Raw genomic sequence first — 18,587 nt, forward strand, 5'->3', positions numbered from 1 at the left:
AAACACAAATAAATATGTATTATTTTTACATTTATGATTATGTAGAGTGGGCCAAAAATTGGTCAAAAGTTAGATATTAATTACATCAAATATATATTATCATAACAATCCATCAATATTGGTCAAAAATTAGATATACTACAATATATAATATCATAACAATCCATCAAATATTTCTATTAATTACACTACAATATACACTATTATAACAATCCATCAAATATTGCTCAAAAATTAGATATACTAACCGAATAGGAGGACTAATGTTTGGAAGAATGAGCCAAAATCGAAATCTTCACGCTCAAATCGCCGATTGCGTCGACCCGAGCAAGGGTTTCAAGGTTTTTCGCATTTGGGGAGGGAAAGTGATTAGGGTTCGCGATTGTGGGAGAGATCCGACTGTATCTGGTTCAACGGTAACACGCCGTTGAGGTTGGCGTTTTTATGTTAAACACGCCAACGTGGTAGGCGTTTATATGTGTTAAACACGCCAACGCAGATGGCGTTTTTTAATTAAATACGTCAACCAAGTAGGCGTGTTACGATAAATACTGTATTTGCATAAAATAAGACGAAATTGTAAAACGCCAACACGGTTGGCGTTTTTACCTAATAACACACCAATGAGGGTGGCGTTTTTCCCATAGATGGAAGAAATAACATAATTGGAACATTTTCGTTATTATAGTAGTAGAGTGCCCCATACATCCGATTTTCTCTTTAATTTGGGGAAGGTTTAACTTGGGGGAGGTTTATATTTGTATGTCAAAAGGCATGTTTTTCCTTTTTGTTGAATCCTATGGCCAAAAGGTGTTTTGAGAATGGAGGGAGCTTATGAGCCTTTGATTCCTATTTACTTGCATTTAATACTCTCCTGCCTAAAATCTTCCTCAAGGATTTTGATTGGACTTAAGGTAAATCTCATCTGTCTATCAATCATACTCAAATCTTCTATTGGATATTATTTGATTTTCCCAAATCTATGTATAGATTTTACTAATTGTTGATGTATCTTAGGGCACCCGCAACGCGGGCCGTGGCCGTCGCGGGTTCCGTTCCGGCGGAACGGTTCGCCGGCGCGACGCGTTGCGGCTCGCCAATCCGTTCCCAGGCCGTCCCCATTCCGTGCCGTGAGCCGTGCCGGCGAGACGCGGCACGGCTTGTTCCTCCACGCGCGCCGCCGCTGCCTGCGAGACGTGGCCGCCCCTGCGTCGTGCGTGACGCCCACTCGCCGACCCGCGAGTGGGCGTCGTTAATTATGACGCAATAAATCATTTTTTTTTTAAAAATTCGAATTTTGTAAAAAAAAAAAAAATTTAAAAAATGTGTAAACGGTCATATGACCGTTTTTTATATCCGTTTTTTAATTTTCCCACGTTTAATTGTGTGTTTTTTATTGTGTGTTTTTATTTTTTAGGATTTTAATTGTGTGGTTTTTATTTTTTTAGGATTTTAATTGTGTGGTTTTTATTTTTTTTAAGTTGTAGTTGTAATTTTTTTTAATGTTGTGTGTTTTTTAATCAAGTGTGTTTGTTTTTTATTAAAGTGTGTTTTTTAATTGAATTGAGTTGGAAATAAAAAAAAAATGAAATTGAATGAATAGTAATTTAAGGAACGGTTAAGGAACGGTTAAGGAACGGAGGGTTGCAGGTTCCGTTCCTTAGTTAAGGAATGGAGTAAAAAAGTACAGTGGGGCCCTCAAATAGTGGTTTAAGGAACGGTATAGGAACGGTATAGGAACAGCGTTGTGGATGGCCTTACTCTCTCTAACTTTCTTCTTAGAGCATCTGCAATGGCGCCCGTCGACGCGGAATTTCCACGGACGTCCCGGAATTCCGTGGCGGACGTCCGCCATTGTGCATGCCCGCCACGGATACAGAATTCACCCGAGGACGTCGCAGGTCCGCGGCGTTAAGCGGAATTCCGCGGGGACGTCCGCCATTGCGTCGACTCCCGCGAAATTCCGCTTTATTTCATTTTTTTGTAATGTCTAAATTCCGACGTGCGCCAAAAACAAGCCCACGTTTGACTACATAACGATATTATTGAAGAAGTGTGGCAGCGTAGGGGTCGTCGTTGATGTAGTTTTTAATTATTGAAATGTATTTTTTTAATTTGGTGAAATGTACTATTCTTTTTTTAATGGAATTTTTCTCATATTTTCGTCGAAATTTTAATTATGAAATTGTTTAATTCCGGAAATTGTTTAATTTGTGAATTTTTTTTATTGTGGGAATTCCGCCACTGTGCAGTGGGAATTCCGTATGACGTGGCAGTGCAGTGGGAAGTCCTTATGACGTGGCAAGATGTGTTTTTGGGAATTCCGAGGGGAATTCCACCGGGACATCCGCATCACTGTGGATGCCCTTATGTAGGAAAGGGAAAATCTCTTATGCGAAGAACATTGGTGATTCCCGTTGACGGATCGGGCTTCCTTGGAAAAGATTACAACCATTGAATCGTTTGCCTGAAACTTGCTCGTCTCTCCCCAATTGTAATAGATTAGAGTTCGATAAATTTGTGGACTTTATTAGACTCTCGGTGCGTGTATTGAACATTAAGGACTTTTATTTTGGATTTATTCTTTTGATTTTATTGAGATAATCATGGGGCAAACAACAACAACTATTCTATATCTCATCTCCATTTCCATACAACTCAACGATAGATAATTTTAAAACATAGATGGAAATTCTTAACACCATCTAGTCCACTTAGTTAAGCTAATAAGCTTTTGAAGTTTCGGGTTGTTACAAAACTATCCCTTCCTTTTATACAAGCATTTGTTTTACACAATTCATGTGGCGAACAATCAATGCGGCAGGTTTTAACTTTACCTTCAACCTTTTTCTGTGCAATTTTCAAAAGTTTCTGCGGATAAGATTCTGCAAATATGCCTCTGCACATTCATTCCTCCACACTTGCACCATAGATCAATGTAACTGTAAAATCATTGTCAATGTGCATTGGAGGAATATGCAGAACCTTTTTTCCGTGCAATTTCCTAAAAGTTTCCGCGGATAAGATTATGCAAATACGCTTCTGCACATTCCTCCAAACTTGCACCATATTGCACGGGATCAATGTAACTGTAAAATCATTGTCAATGTGCTTTGGAGGAATGTGTAGAAGCGTATTTGCAGGATCTTATCCGCAGAAACTTTGTGAAAATTGCACGGAAAAAGATTGATGGTAAAGTTAAAGCCTGCCGCGTCCATCGCATGCTACATGAATTTTGCAAAACAGAAGTTGGGAAAGGAACAAAGAGTTTCCTCACAGAAATTAAGTTGTTATTGTTCCTCAACTATCAGAGGCTCGCCGTCTTTCCATTCACTCCAATATTCCATCGTTCATCTCTAGCAAACCTTCGTGACCTCATACCCGTTCATTCTTTGTTTATAGAACTTATTTCCCCAGAAGCCTGAGCTACGCAGAGTTTTAGATGCTAAGCGGATCATATTCCTTCATATTGATTCTGATATGTACTATTTGCTTCACATGAGGTACTTTGCTTTGTCTTCCAATATGAGTGTTCTTCCTGCTCATTTGTCAAAGCTTTGGAACATACAACATCTCGTACCCTTGATGTAAAACCTGATATTCTGGAGTTTACTCAGTTAAGGCACTTCAAGACTAATGCTTCTGCTAATTTGTGCAAGGTCGGCAAAGCTGGGAAAGGTGGTGAAAAAATTCAGTCATTCGAAACTATTTATCCCGAAAGTTGCACCAAAGAATTATCCAACATGGCTCGTAATTTGAAGAAATTGCGCATTGGAGGGAAAGATTGTATCATTTGACAGTTTGCCATAATTGGGTTGTCTAAAACATTTGAAGCTAATAAGTGATGTGTATCCAAATATACCTTCAGTAGGTCGACATGAGAGCCTTCCCCCATACAATAAATTTCCACCAACGCTGAAGAGCCTAACTTTAGCTGGTACATATCTTGATTGGAGTCAAATGAGTATCCTAGCACTTCTGGAAAAGCTAGAGGTGCTCAAGTTGAAAAACAAGGCATTCATGGGACGGATTTGGGAAACTGAGGATGGAGGTTTTCGAACTCTTTAAGTCTTGCACATTGAAGAAACTGACTTAGGGATTTGGTTATCTTCTGCCCGTCACTTTCCAGACCTTAGAACACTTAAGCTACGCAACTATAGTCAGCTTCAAGAAGTTCCGATTGAACTTGCTCGCATACCAAACCTCACACTGCTGGATTTGTACGAACCTCATCTTGCTGCAAGCTGTGCAAATAGATTTATTGAGGAAAAGGAAATGTTTCTCAAAAGCGAAGATGTGTTCAAGCTTTCCATTTATCCTCCATTCTTGTGAGGTGAACACAATGTCTCATGCCTTTGGATTTTTATAACTTTGATATTTAATGATAGCTAGGTTTCGTGTATATTTTTTTGACATCTTGCCTCATACCCCATATTCAGTTCTTCGACATATGCAGGTGTCGCTCAAAGCTCTCCTACTACGATACATACTCAGCAACTTGCTTGAATAAATGTTGTGTGTTTTGGCTTGTTTTGTTTGACATGTTATTGTGTTGCAACAATTATGTGGACATCGAATTCTCAGTGTTATTGTCTAATTGCATCGTTTCATCACGCTTGGTAGTTTGAAAATTTGGCGGGAGTAATCGATTGCTTCCTTTTTAGCATAAATCTTTTTCTATACGTACTACAATTTTTATTTCAAAATACACCATGAAATTGTTGCATGTAATTACTTGTTTCAAAATACTTGTGCTCATTTTGAGCAACTTTGGTATAGGTTTATATCCTTATTGAGATGTATTCTGTATTGATGATCTTGAATACAAACATCTCTGCCACTCTGGTTAAATGCTTCTTTGCTAATCTTATGTAGAAAGAGGTGAAGTTTCTCTCTGATTTGTTGTTGGATTAGTGTGTTGAGGTCTTTTTGTTGTGTTTATCAGTATAAATGTTAAAATGATTGTTTCGCTTCGCGAATGTAGCTATAGTGAGACGAACCATGTCCAATTTGGAAAATGTGAGCTTGATCTCATGTTCGGTGCTTATAATTGATTTTGTTGAAGATTACAGTCTTCTATACCCGACTTGTGGGACCTCCAGTTTATTTGTTCTTGTTCTTGCTTTGGATCCAAGTCACTTTTGGGCTTGGATCACGTTTTGGAACGATATATTTTGATTCTATTCACGGGTTGGGGGTCTGCCTAAACCTCCCGCCCGCGCCCATACTGGGTGTTTTTTATTTAAAAAAAACATTATAAGCTCTTTTTCTTTAGCCTTTTCTTGTTCGTGTGTCCTAAGAGTGATTTAGTAATTGTTATTCCTCTCTGCAGACTGCAGTGTTTTAAGCTCTTTCTAAGATGGACATCGAAGAGGCACTGGTTGAATGGCAAAGGGAATTAATAGTTTTGTATGTCTCAGCCCTTTTCTATGCATAAGTATTAAGATGGTAGCAAGAGTGATTAGAAGTTTACTATTTCCTTATAACTGTGCCAATGATCATCAACTAGCTGAAGATAAATAGACAGCTCTGGAAGATGGTAGGTTCAGCATTTTCAATTAGTTATTAAATCTGGAGTGTATTGAATATTAATGTATTTACATATAAATGCTGTTGTTTGCTCATCTACTGTACAAAATTATTTTAAAACAAAGCGCAAAGTTTATTCTAGACCAATTTTAAAGTTCAAGGGAAATACCAAATTTTGGGCAAAGTTCATGGTTTTAGAGACCAATATCCTTAAACTAAGAGACAGATTTAGGGGATCAAGTGTATTATGGGGCTTTCAAATGTTTCTCACAATTAGTATGCTTCTCTACTTGTTTGTGTATAGCATTTTGATTCTGGAAATGCTTATTTCAACACTTATTCTTCTTGCAAATTTTGTAGTTTTAATGATTGGAAGATGGAGCATGCTGTATCCAAAGCAGATGGGCGTTGAATTCACTGTTGAGAAAAGCATTTTCTGTCGTGCTATTGCCAAGGCCACAAAGACGATGAAGCAAAGCTAAAAAAATCTTCTTACTGTCGAGACACAATGTAAAGGTGATACTTTTCAATTATGCTCAAGACTTTTTGGTAGGGAAGTTCTGATCTCATAAAATTTGATTGAGTCCTCTGCAACAGAAAATTTTAAGGGATTCCCAAAATGACAAACGTTCTCTATTTTATTGGGCGGAGGAGTATAATTTAGGTTTGATTGCTGATTTCATGAATGTAGCATGATTCCCCTGCAATCCCTATAACAATCTTGCAAAATACAACATAGGGGCTGTTCGGTTTGCAAGATTGCATCCGAGATTAAATTTGTAGTGTGTTTGGTTCATGAGATTCAACCCCACAACTCAATCCTAGATGGATAATCATGGCATAATTAGTCATAGCTAACCCCATATGACTAAAATAATCTCACAACTCAATCCCAGGATTGTATCTTGGTATTATTTTATCTTGAAAACCGAACACCACCATACTAATATTAATATTATTCGCAGCAGAAGAATGTGATAATTGTGGTAGATATGTGGTGGATGACTCTATAGCATTAGAAGGGTATCCCCGACTTCCCTGAACCAAATACCATATACCTGCTACGCTTTGCTATGTTATCTCATGTATGGCTGACTATATGTGTTGCAGAGGACTAGTCCTGCCGATGTCATGGCCAGTTGATCAAGCTAATTCTAGAAGCAACTACTCTAGTACTGATCTAGCAATGCAACTATCAACAATGAGTTTGGTGAATGATCCTAGAAGAAGGTAAAATAATATTACGTGAAACTAAGGTGTTCATTTTTCTCTTCAACAGGAACCATATGAGTTATGAGGTGGGGGACGAATCATCGGGGCAGGAATCGCTTTTAAGTTTTTAACATATCATATGAACCAGTTTCCAAGCACATAATGTGTATGGTGTTACTAGCAACTATATACTTAACAGCATAGTCCACATGTTGGAACATCTAAATCTAATCATCGTCACCTTTTGGTAGAATTTTTGAACATGCGGAGATTCCTGACCTATTGTACGAGCTCTCCCAATTTTGTCCATCAAAATGCCTGGTCTCCACATGTTTTAATGTTCCTGGATCTACGCATTTATATGTAACAGCTACACCGTCTGGATTTGACCGTGGAATGTAGAATGATGTAATTCCACAGATTTTGCAGAAAATGTGCTTTGCTGTGTGCGTGCCAAACGTGTATGTTGTTAGGAACTGTTTTGCATCTTCGTTGAGCTCGAATTTCTGGGACGGGACAACAAAGTGAGTGTTTCCTCTCATCGAGCAATCAGAACAGCTGCATTGCCAGACTACCACACTCGAGGGAGCTTCAACTTTCCACCTTACTCTTTTGCAATGACATCCACCATTGTGCATTACAACCTCAGAGTTCATTGCAAATGCTTATATCTGCAAGATTTTATGCAAAGTTACTGCATCTTGTGATACTAATTAACATTGTAAATCAACGTACGATCTATTATTAAACGATTTAGCAGAATATCCAATTTGGTTGAACCTAAAAGATCAGTCATTGTCATAGCAAGTAGAATTGATTAGTGATTACTCCAATCTACATGCTTATGTAGGTAATACAGCTGCCTTATGCATTTAGGGATTTTGACCGGTGACTAAATTCATTTAAACAACTACTATAGAGAATATGACAAAGAAAAAGGCATAGGAATACCAAACTACCAACTGCATACAGCATATATTCATTAAAAAATTGGCTCTAAGAACAATACAGGCTTAGGGTGCTAAACTTCTCACATCAAATTTCCACACCATAAATGCATGTAACCTCGAGTCAAATTTCAAAATGGTGTATGAGTTGAAATACTAGCTGCATGAAATGAACTTCGTCAACATAGTGATCAATTGCAGAGAAACAGAATGCACTCCTACTGAAAATGTGACTTTTTTTCATTGATTTCTTGGTAACAAAACATAACTCTTGTCATAGAAAAAATTTCAGTCTGTGTAACTACTCTAGAAACTTTTTTGACCAAGAAATGAATATATGAATCTCATTTGCAGCTAACAATTTGTTATGCAAACTCAATTTCAAAAATCAAATCAAATTATTAATCACAATATGATTGATGTTCATAGATAGGCAGGCATCTCTAAATTCCTCATTAATCTCATCTGGTTTTGAGCTGAATGAGAAGAGTTTCTTGGCCATGCTTATCCAATCACATGTTTCATGAATGCAAGTCAAGGCATTAATTCTAGCTCATAAATCCATTAATTTGAATTCACTGCACATTCAAAAACCTAAAATTCACAAAAATATATCGAAAAAACAAAACAAATTGGATTGACTTTGAGATTAATCTATAAATTAACTTCTTAATTAGTGATTCAGTTCAAACATCATTCTAAAAGTAATCGCAGAAATAAATACAAACAACAGAGATTTAAATAAGCCCAGCTGTGATCGAGAGATACCTTGTACCAGGCGAGTCAAATGTGGAGTGAAAGAGTAAAGGCTAAAGGCTGCTTAGAATCGGTCACAAGTTAAATGAACCAATTTATGGAATCTTTATCAATATCCTCATTCTTATCCATATTATAAATGCAACCCCTTTTATTTAACAAATTATAACGACAACCCCTCCGAAAATTATTTAGCAACCGGTAGGTTGAGTATTGCCCAATATTTTTATTTGAGATAAAGAAATATAAATGTTTTTTTATTCAAATTAAATACAGTATACTTCTATATCCATTTATCACATGTCTCTCCAACTTCATCTTGCTCCTGCTGCTGTCCGTCATCATAGTTATGTTCTTTTTTCCCTGCTCGTTCATTTATTTTACTATGATGACGATATTTTTAGTTATATTTGCCAGTGTTGAATATTTGGTGGACTCTCATTTGGGCTGATTTTAGTTACTGGCCCATGCATTGCTGATTTGGGCCTGGCCCAAGACTCATGACTTCCACTCCAGATTCAGCCACGTGTTCTCCCACTCGGATCATGGCTCTCAGCCGTCGGATTGTAGGGTGTGCTTGTTATGTGTGTGAGTCTCCTGATTCTCTATCTCATTCAATACTCTCACTCTCTCTCTTCGGATATCTCTCTCTCTCTCTCTCAGAGTTCTTTGACTCTTCTTCTTCTTCCCTTCTTCTCCGACGATTCTCTGGTGATTCTGTGTGATCTTGCACGGTTGAAAGTGCTTCAGATCTTGCTACAGTAATAGAGGAAGCAACTATTTCGGTTGCTGGAGTTGGGTGGGAACTAGGGTTTCTGTTTGGAGTGTTTCTGTGCGAGGTTGTTCTCGAACGGTGTAGATCTGAAGTGTAGGAGTCGGTTAGGCCTGGAATCTGGAGTGTGAGGTCAATCACCGGCAGATTCAGCTGTGCTCCTTTGGATCTGTGTTCTGGAGAATAGGCTTGTATCATCGGCGGGTGGCTGAGCCGTTGATTGTTGTTTTCTTTGTGATTTCGTTCGGTATTCTGCCTTTATTGTACCAGATCCGTTTGGATCTATTACCTTGTGATACTAACAAGGTTTTGTTGAGTGTGCAGGGTTATTGATGCTTGTCTTGAATTGATTAAGCGCAAGGACTTAGTCTGTAATAGCTATTGTGTATCTTGACTGTAATAGCTAGATCTTTTGTACATATCAGTCGCTTGGTTGATGGTTTGACTGAGCCATCTTGTAACAAGACCAAAGAGGTCTCGGTAAATAGTGAATCCGGAATTCGTCTGATCCCTACAGTGGTATCAGAGCCACGGGGGGACGATTCCGGCACGCCGAGTCGCATTAAGGAGGTGGGCAAGTGGAACCCTCCCTCGAGTAGGGGGTTTGCTCTGGTAAATTGGCTGTGACTCTCTCTGTTTTCTTGTTTTTCCTGTTTAAAGCCACCCTAGGTTTGGGCTTTTGCTGCTGGTAGTAAACCTTGGCAAGGTTTTAGGCTTATCTGTGTTGTTTTCTCTGTGTTTACCTGCTTCCGTGTTTGATTGTTGTTTTATCTGTCTCTCTGACCCCTTATTACCTGGCCACCAAGCACATATACTGCCTAAGTGACCCCCTGCGCCCTCCAAGAGTGAGTGTTTGCGATCTGGGATAGCCTTAGCCAGTGCTGCTCGTGACAGTCAGGGATTTGGGCTTGACCTGTGTGTATGGTGTTTTTTCTTTTTGTTCTTGAGAAAATTTTCTGTTCAGATAGCTGTTACTGCCCTCTGGGTACTTGACTTCGTGTTCTTTTGTGCTCCTTCTGTGAAAATCTGTGTTAGGCCCTAGCCTGCATGTCTCTTTTCCCTATTGTGTGCAGAGTTGTGTGTTCTTACCTTGCTCACTGTGTTTTGGCTGAATTGATGTCCAAAATGTCTCAGCCCATTGGTTTGGTTCCTTTTAATGGAAAAAATGACTTTATGATTTGGAAACAAAAATTGAAGTGTATTTTGATTCAACAAAAGGTTTTCAAGTCTGTTGATGGTACTTTGTCTGATGATGTTTCTCCTGAAAAGCAAGATGAAATGAATGAGTTGGCTAGAGCCACTATTATTCTCAATTTATCTGACTCTGTGATTAGGAAAGTTGATCATGTTGAATCTGCCTCTGAAATGTGGAAACTCCTTGATACTCTGTTTACAGAAACTTCTATGTCCTCAAGAATGTATTTGCTTGAAAAGCTGTTTAAATTCAAACTTGATTTGTCTAAGGATATAGATGATAATGTGGATAGATTTCAGAAACTTGTGCAAGACATTAAGAGATCAGGTGATAAAACAATTGATGAATATACAAGTATTGCCCTAATGAATGCCATACCTGATTCCTATAGTGATGTAAAGGCTGCCATTAAATATGGCAGAGACTCTGCTCCTCTTGATTTAATAATTAGCTCCCTTAAATCTAAGGAACTTGATCTGAGGGAAAGGGGTTCTGACAAATCTACTGCCAATAAAGTGTTTAATGTTAGGGGTAGGTCTAATTCAAGAGGGGGATATGAATCAAATGGTGGTTCTAATAACAGATCCAACTCAAGGAAGAAATTTAGGTCCAGATCCAGTAGTAGGGACCCTAAATCCTTCAGAAAATGTTACAATTGTGGAGAAACTGGACATTATAAAAAGGAATGTACCAAGCCTAAGAAGAATAAGCCTCCTCACCATAATAATAACAGCTCTCAGATTGAAAACATTGCCAGTATGGTTAAGTATGAAACAACTGACAATGAATCTGTGTTTATGGTGCATGATTTGTTGAATATCAATGCTTCCCCTATGTGTCCTTATACCTTAAATGACTGGTTATGTGATTCTGGTTGCACTTTCCATGTAAGTCCCTTCAAGCAGGTGTTTTCTGACATGAAGCCTGTTTCTAGCACTTATGTGTCAATGGCTGATGACAAGAAATGTGAAATTCTTGGTATTGGCACAGTGTGTTTAAAATTTAGTAATGGCTATGTGCTTAATTTGAAGGGTGTTAGATATGTTCCAGATCTGTGTTATAACTTGATGTCATGTAATGCTCTTGAAGGTTCTGGTCTGAGTGGGAAGTGGGGGGATGGCTGTATGAAAATCTGTAAAGGTTCTATGTGCTTATTTAAAGCTCAAAAAAGGTGTGGTTTGTATGTCTGCAATGCTGTGCCTCTTACTTGTGAAAAAGCATCTGCTAATGTTGTAAAGTCTGACAAAATTTTGCTATGGCATAATAGGCTAGGCCACATGAGTGAGAAGGGTATGAATATTCTGAAAAAACATGACATTCTATCTGATTCTGATGTCTGTGGTGAATTACCTTTCTGTGATACTTGTGTGCTTGGTAAACAACATAGAGTATCTTTTCCTACACCTGTCCCTGCTAATGTGAGTAAGAATGTGCTTGAATATTTGCATATGGATGTTTGGGGACCTGCTCCTGTGTCATCTCACTCTGGTTCTGTCTACTTTCTCTCTGTGATTGATGATTTTTCAAGGAAAGTGTGGTGTTTTCTGATGAAACATAAATCTGATGTGTTTGGAAAATTTACTACTTGGAAAACCTTGATTGAAAACCAAACTGGAAAGAAAATCAAAGGAATCAGAACTGATAATGGTCTTGAATTTTGTAATAACCAATTTGATGACTTATGTGCTGGGCATGGTATTAAAAGGCATAAAACTGTTCCTTATACTCCTCAACAAAATGGAGTAGCTGAAAGAATGAATAGGACTTTACTTGAAAAGGTTAGATGCATGCTTTCTAAATCTGGTTTGTCAAAAAAATTTTGGGGTGAAGCTTTGTTGACTGCTACTTATCTGGTAAATAGGTCTCCCTCTGTGCCTTTATTGGGGCAGTGCCCTGAATATGTGTTTATGGAAAACCTTTGAACCTTTCTCACCTAAGAGTGTTTGGCTGCTCTGCTTTTGTGCATACCAAGTCTGACAAACTTGAACCTAGGTCTAGAAAAGGTGTTCTCTTGGGTTATCCTGAGGGTGTTAAAGGGTATAGGATCTGGCTGAGAGATGAGCCTGGATTTAAGGTCATTATCAGCAGGGATGTTGTGTTCAATGAGCATGACTTTCCTTGTCTGAGGTTGACTGATCCTTCAGCTCTAGAGAGTGTGGACAGTGACCCTCCAAGTGAGGAGGAGTCCACAATTTTACCCACTGATGTGGAGCATCCAGTGGATGCTTCAAGTGAGGTGGAGCAACCTTTTTGGAACTCAGTGCCAGCCTATAGTCCTAGTGACACACCTAATGAGGGAAATCTACCTGAGGATAATGTTAACAATGTGGCTTTACCTGATGACAATGTGCATGCTAGTCCTATTAGGAGTAATGCTCCTGTGCCTGCTCAGAATGTGTTAAACAGTCCTCCTGGAGTTCAAAATGTCATTGATGCACCAAATTTGAATGACTATGTGCTTGCTAGGGATAGATCCAGAAGGGTGAATGTGAATAAACCTGCTAGATATGTAGGGCTAATTGCTCTCATAAACTTGGCTTTCAATGTGCATGAATCTGATGGGGATGAGCCTCAAACCTTTAAGCAGGCTACAAAATCTAAATTCTGGGCTAAGTGGCATGATGCTATGATTGAAGAGATGAATTCTCTGAAAGTTAATATGACCTGGATCCTTGTACCCCTGCCTCTTGGTGCCTCTATTGTTGACTGTAGATGGTTGTATAAGCTAAAGAATGAGGTGGAGGGGCTGAGGTATAAGGCCAGATTGGTGGCTAAAGGATTTACTCAACAAGAGGGGGTAGATTATACTGAAATATTTGCTCCTATTGTTAAGTTTACTACTGTGAGGTTAATGCTTGCATTGTGTGCTCATTTTGATTGGGAATTAAAGCAAATGGATGTTAAAACTGCCTTCTTGCATGGTGATCTTGATAAACCCATATACATGAGACAGCCTGAAGGTTTTGTAGATCCAAAGTTTCCTAATCATGTGTGTTTGCTGAAAAAGGCTCTATATGGTCTAAAGCAGTCTCCTAGGCAGTGGAACATTAAGTTTAATACTTGTATGCACAATTTGGGCTTTGTGAGAAGCACTTTTGATGCTTGCTTGTATGTGAAGAACCTTGGTACTGTTCCTGTGTTTCTATTGTTGTATGTTGATGACATGCTGATCATGGGTCCTTGTTTGAACACCATAAGTGCTGTGCAAGCTGCTTTGAGCAAGAATTTTGACATGAAAGACTTAGGGGATGCTCAGAAAATTCTGGGAATTAATATTTTCAGGGATAGAAAGAATTATACTCTTGTTTTGCATCAAGAACCCTATGTGTACAAAATTCTGAAAAATTTAACATGTATGATGCTAAGCCTGCTTCAGTGCCCTTAGCTGCTCATTTTGTGTTGAGTAAAGACCTTTGCCCTCAAACTGATCTTGAAATCAATTCCATGAAGAAAGTTCCCTATGCTAATGCTATTGGATCTGTTATGTACTTAATGGTCAGTACTAGACCTGATATTGCTTATGCTGTTTCATGCTTGAGTAGATATATGTCTAATCCTGGTCCTGTGCATTGGGAAGCTTTGAAGTGGTTGTTGAGATACTTGAAGCATACTGCAAAGTATGGTTTATGCTATTCTAAGTGTGAAGAAGGTGTTAAACTTGCTGGATATGTTGATTCTAACTATGCTAATGACAGGGATAAGAGGAAGTCCACCACTTCCTATGTTTTTACTGTGTGTAGGTCCTGCATTAGTTGGAAGTCACAACTGCAACATATTGTTGCCTTGTCTACTACTGAGTCTGAGTACATTGCTATCACTGAAGCTATGAAAGAAGTTGTGTGGCTAAAGGGAGTACTTTCTGAACTTAACTTTGTGAAAACTCCTCCTGTGGTATTCTCTGACTCTCAATCTGCTATTCAACTGTGCAAGAATCCTGTTTTCCATGATAGAACTAAGCATATTGATGTAAGATTTCATTACATTAGGGATATTGTAGAAAAAGGTGAAGTTTTTCTTTCTAAAGTACACACAGATAAGAACCCAGCTGATATGGGTACTAAATGCTTACCTCTTGAAAAACTAATTTTCTGCATTAAGTTTTTGCATTTTGATTTTGGATAAGTGCATGTCCCGGGGAAAAAAGACCTCAGTTACCTAATCCACTGTGGTAAGGGTGATGGGTGACTTGAGGCAACAAGTCCTCTTAGACTAATGGGTTTTCAACCCTCTGGTGTCTAGAGGCAACTTGGTGGTTCCCAAAAATGCCAGTGAACTTTGTTCTTTGGGGCTGAGGGGGCTACCATGTAGGCTGTGATGAATTTACACCTTAGCCGTGTGGTGCAAGCTGGTTTCCCATAATGAAGTCCAAGGTGGAGCATGTTGAATATTTGGTGGACTCTCATTTGGGCTGATTTTAGTTACTGGCCCATGCATTGCTGATTTGGGCCTGGCCCAAGACTCATGACTTCCACTCCAGATTCAGCCACGTGTTCTCCCACTCGGATCATGGCTCTCAGCCGTCGGATTGTAGGGTGTGCTTGTTATGTGTGTGAGTCTCCTGATTCTCTATCTCATTCAATACTCTCACTCTCTCTCTTCGGATATCTCTCTCTCTCTCTCTCAGAGTTCTTTGACTCTTCTTCTTCTTCCCTTCTTCTCCGACGATTCTCTGGTGATTCTGTGTGATCTTGCACGGTTGAAAGTGCTTCAGATCTTGCTACAGTAATAGAGGAAGCAACTATTTCGGTTGCTGGAGTTGGGTGGGAACTAGGGTTTCTGTTTGGAGTGTTTCTGTGCGAGGTTGTTCTCGAACGGTGTAGATCTGAAGTGTAGGAGTCGGTTAGGCCTGGAATCTGGAGTGTGAGGTCAATCACCGGCAGATTCAGCTGTGCTCCTTTGGATCTGTGTTCTGGAGAATAGGCTTGTATCATCGGCGGGTGGCTGAGCCGTTGATTGTTGTTTTCTTTGTGATTTCGTTCGGTATTCTGCCTTTATTGTACCAGATCCGTTTGGATCTATTACCTTGTGATACTAACAAGGTTTTGTTGAGTGTGCAGGGTTATTGATGCTTGTCTTGAATTGATTAAGCGCAAGGACTTAGTCTGTAATAGCTATTGTGTATCTTGACTGTAATAGCTAGATCTTTTGTACATATCAGTCGCTTGGTTGATGGTTTGACTGAGCCATCTTGTAACAAGACCAAAGAGGTCTCGGTAAATAGTGAATCCGGAATTCGTCTGATCCCTACAGCCAGGTAAATTTTCTTTTAAATTTTTTATAATTAGAATGTGTTTGCCATACATAATACTCCTTCCGTCCCCGAATAAGAGTCGCTAATTTCCTTTTTGGGCCGTCCCCCATTAGAGTCACTCTTCATTTTTACCATAAATGTTAGTAGGTATCACATTCCACTAACTCACTCCACTCATATTTTATTATAAAATCAATATAAAAAGTGGGTCACACATTCCACTAACTTTTTCAACCAACTTTTCTTTACATTTCTTAAAACTCGTGCCCGGTCAAACAACGACTCCTATTAGGGGACGGAGGGAGTAGTATGATAGTATTAAAATTAAACAATGCGTATCAAACTAGTTGTCCGTAGTCGACTGCGGAGGCCAGACGCGTCAAGTTTGGTATCCATGGTATAAATTTGGCCAATTCATACCATGCATATCAAACCTAAACAAACATGCATGAGCAATGCACACACAAGTTTATTATGGTATTTTAAGAATGTATTGAGTACATGTTATGCATACCAAACATATGCGTGCAATACTGAGATCGGTCGTGGGTCAAGTTTGGTTTGCATTGTATAAGCAAATTTAAATAACCATACATATCAAATGTGTGGGCAGAATGTTGAGGCCAGCCACGCAAGTTGGTATCTAAAATTTGAATTGGTTGAAGAAAGTACGATGCACTTGCGCGCATGTTTGATATCCATCTTAAGAAAATTCAAAACCAGTAAATGCAAAAGATGGCAAAGACAAAATAATTTAGGATTGAGGGATAGTAACATAGAAATAAAATTAGTTTTCAAATTTTATCAAGATTGTCTCAATTTTACCGGGCACGAGTTTTAAGAAATATAATGAAAAGTTAGTGAAACGTGAGTCCTACTTTTGTATATTAGTTTTATAATAAAATGTTAGTATGAATGAGTTAGTGAAATATGAGGTCCACTACTAAAAATGGTAAAAAGTGAAATGAGACAAACTTTGGGGACGAACAGAAATGAAAAAATAGAACAAACTTTATAGGACGGAAGGAGTAGTTATCTTCGGGAGTACATGTTTCTCGATGATTCAATCACTATATTCATTGACCATTGTCAGATTATGGACATAGCACTTTTAGTTTTTCTCCATTTATAAATAATAGGTTTCACGCTTCATTAACTCATTACACCATATTTTACTATAAAATTAATATATAAAAGTGAGATATATATTTCTATTTTTATATAAAAGTAAATAATTTTTAAAATAGTATTGAGTCAAAATATATATGTTTTTAAATGGTGGATGAACGGAATATTAATTAAAACAATGTGTTGGAATTGTTATTTCTATGTGTATAACAGTCTAACAATATGGATTATTTTTCATTAAATTGTGATATATCCCCAACTTTCTTTATTCACTCGTTTTGTTGTCGTTTTCTAGAATACTTTATATTCTTCTTATTCTTTCTCCTTTTAATATTTACAGCTGGCTTTTCTTTTGTCACACACACTCACACACATCCCTATTTTCATTTCTTAGAACGAAATTTAAAGCTTATTACTAAAACTTTCAAAACTGGACATAGCACTAGAGCATCCACCATGATAATAGTTCACTCATAGCTAGCCACAAACTCCTCCTGCTACATCATCGCACTAAAAACTTCTCCTGTCACATCATCAAGACAAGCAATAGGCTAGCCACAATAAACAAAATTATAAAAAATAAATAATTAACAATCACACAAAATACAGAATTAAATTTACGACACAAATACAAGAAAATTCAATAATAATAGTAAAATTAAAAAAGTACATTAATTAAAAAAATTATATTAATTAAAAAAAACCCCATCTTCCACACACGAGCCCCCGCCTCCGCCTCACTCTCATGGTCGTCGCCGTCGCCGTCGTCGCCGCTATCCGGGACCCCCAAATCTGCGGCATCTGAGCCCGCGTCTGAGCCCCCCAACTGTGCCGAGGCGGCATCCAAATCGACCCGCATACTCTTGAGCATTGAAAGAAGAAACCTCTTCTCCACGGGGACAGTTGTCGCCCTCCATTCAGCTAAGATCTTGTGCATCTGAGCCAGTGTTTGTTGACGCGCGAAGAAGGCGAGCTCGGTTGGCGACTTGCCAACTGGGGAGGATGCCGACTGAACCTCCTGGGACCTCTGGGCGACCCCCCTCGCTACCCGTTGCGCCCGCCTTTGACCAACCGGGCGAGTGCGGCGAGTAAACGATGGAGGGGACGGGAACTCCTGAACATCCTCGGGGAGGTCGTGGGAACCATCGCTGCTGCCGCTGTAATCACCGGCATAGTTCAGTCGCTGCTTCTTCGGCCAGCCAGTATCGACACCTGCCCGAAACTTCTCGGAGTCCATCAGCACCTCATAGCAGTTCCAGTAGGTGAACTCCTTATAAAGTCCGGGCACGGGGAAGGCTTTCTCCGCTATCCTCCTGCAGTCCTCGTCAGTTTGGGCACTGGTCTGCATGAGGAGGGCGTTGGTGTACAAGCCCAAAAATCGGGAGACCGCAGCCCTGATTCGGTCCCACCCCTTCTGGCACTCCTCCCCGCTGTGTGGCCTCACCTCCGGGCAAAATGCCTTGTAGGTTGCTGATATTTTATCCCACAAGTTGACGATCCTCTGATTGTTCGAATGGAGGGGATCATCGCAAACACTTACCCAAGCCTTGGACAGCGCGACGTTCTCCGCATCCGTCCACTTCCTCCATGCCGGGCTGTCGTCATCAGCCGGCTGCGACGACTCGCCGACCACCCTTTGGCCCTTCCCCTTGCCTTTCTTCTTCTTTGGTGCGCCCCGACCCCGCCCTACTCCCCGTTTGAACGGGAGTGTCCGCATCTTCAAGATCTATCCCCAACTCCTCTAAGGAGAAAGTCTCACACCCACTGAACTGTGTCTCCGATGGGGTCGATGTGTGC

General features: G+C 39.4%; 1 long non-coding RNA gene across 1 annotated transcript; it reads left to right on the forward strand.

Moving 5' to 3' along the window:
* Positions 1-3,104: 3,104 nt before the first annotated feature.
* Positions 3,105-6,264, forward strand: LOC121773406. The gene is made up of 4 exons (XR_006044750.1): positions 3,105-3,503; positions 3,660-4,333; positions 5,333-5,409; positions 5,890-6,264. It is a non-coding gene; the product is annotated as an uncharacterized LOC121773406 (long non-coding RNA).
* Positions 6,265-18,587: the final 12,323 nt, after the last annotated feature.

The sequence above is a fragment of the Salvia splendens genome, chromosome 17 (assembly GCF_004379255.2).
Source record: "Salvia splendens isolate huo1 chromosome 17, SspV2, whole genome shotgun sequence".
NCBI classification, from domain to species: domain Eukaryota; kingdom Viridiplantae; phylum Streptophyta; class Magnoliopsida; order Lamiales; family Lamiaceae; genus Salvia; species Salvia splendens.